The following is a 1,934-nucleotide window of genomic DNA, read 5'->3' as shown; positions in this document are numbered from 1 at the left end:
CCCCAACTGATGACACGAACTAAACACGGCTACCCACGGGGACCGATCACCCCCAAAACAAGAAACACGGATATCCACAAAATAAACAAGAATCTAACACAGCCCACCAAGAGGCCATGAAAGCATTCATAAACACCGAAAAAGCGGCTTAAATGGAATCAAAATAAAACAAAATAGTATCAACTTATTCATATCTAGATTTTTAAAAATACGAGATCTTACATTAGTATTTATTTTTTGCTGATGATTCTATTTTATTTAGCAAGGCTTCACAAAAAGACTATGTTAATCTACTTAATGTGCTGAATAATTATTGTCAACTATGTGGACAAGTGGTGAATTTGGATAAATCTTCAGTTTTCTTTAGGCATAACACCTTAATGGTTATTAGAGAATATCTATCTGGCATTCCGCAGGTTTCCTATGTTAGAAACCAAGACAAGTACCTGGGTCTTCCAGCAGTTATTCATAGATAAAAGAAATTAACTTTTAATTTCATCAAAGACAAAGTGGCAAAGAAGTTATAGCATTGGAAGAGATCTCTACTTTCGGTTAGTGGAAGAGATGTGCTTATTAAGACTGTAGCTATGACAATTCCTATCTATGCTCTAAGTTGTGAAAGAAATCCATATGATGATTATGCAATTCTAGTGAGGACAAAAGAATGCGGAGAGAAGGATGCATTGGGTAAGTTAAAGCATTGTTTACAGACCGAAAAATCAAGGAAGCCTAAACTTCAAAGACTTGAAAGTTTTCAATTTAGCTATATTGGGAAAATAAGGATAACGACTGCTAACTAAACCTAATTCTCTTATTTACAAAGTTTACAAGAGCAATTATTTCAAGTACTCAAATTTCTTCAACGCAGATACAGGTAGAAACCCCTCCTTGAGGTTGGAAAAGTTTGTTGGAAGGACGAAAGATATCAGAGAAAGTGATCTTTTAGAAGATTGGCAGAAGATACCGTGTTAGAATCACAGAAGAACAATGGATTAAAGATCGCTACCCACCAATTACCTTTAGCAACCCCAATCCTAACCTGAAATTAATTTGGGTCTCTCAATTGATTACAGCTAATAGACAGTGGAATCAACAACTACTTTTATATAATTTTAGCCCAAAACAATATCAAATAATCATGCAGACACGGATAGATGGGGTGAAGACACACCTGTTTGGAGAAAGGAGAAACACGGCCAGTACTCAGTCTCTTCTAGATATGAAGAAGAAATTATGGTCTTCCATTTGGGAATTAAAGTGTCAAGTTAAAGTAAAAAATTTTATATAAAAAATGATGCATGAAGGAATTTCAGTTAGACAAAGATTGAACTAAAGAATCTCTTTGGTCTCACCCATATAGAGTAGATGCTCTTAAAATGACAAAAATATTTTGCATTACTTGATGATCAATTGTCCTCAGTAATTTAATAGCATTATGGACTCACAATTTCCAACTTGAATCAAGACACATATACCCATGAAAATGATAGTTAGTCATAATTAAAAATTGCAAACTTCAGAAATATATAAAAAATATCTTGCAAGCAACCTATCTTTTATGGCACATATAAAAAACTAGAAATGTTCATATTTTTTAAGGTAAGATGGAATTTTTTGTGCAAGTTATTGAAGAAGCATAAAAGCTAGAAAAAAGTTTTCGAAGAAGGAAAAGATAAGAATATGTTTGGTTGGAAGAAAAGAAATAGAGAGAAAGAAAATAGAAAGGAAAGAAAGAAAAAGAAAGAAATTGAATGAATTTTTTTTAGATGTGTTTGAATGGAAGGAAAATAAGAAAGAAAAAAATGTTATAAAAAGACAATTTTATCCTTATATTATAAAATATATTAAAAAAAAGTAAAAGGGTAATATTAAAAATAGAAAAAGAGAATTAGTTTTTTCTTTTCAATATTAGAAAGAAAAAAAATTAGTAAATC

Source organism: Arachis ipaensis, chromosome B09 (assembly GCF_000816755.2).
Source record: "Arachis ipaensis cultivar K30076 chromosome B09, Araip1.1, whole genome shotgun sequence".
Taxonomy (NCBI): domain Eukaryota; kingdom Viridiplantae; phylum Streptophyta; class Magnoliopsida; order Fabales; family Fabaceae; genus Arachis; species Arachis ipaensis.
The sequence above is the reverse complement of the archived record's forward strand: the minus strand, read 5'-3'. Positions refer to the sequence as shown.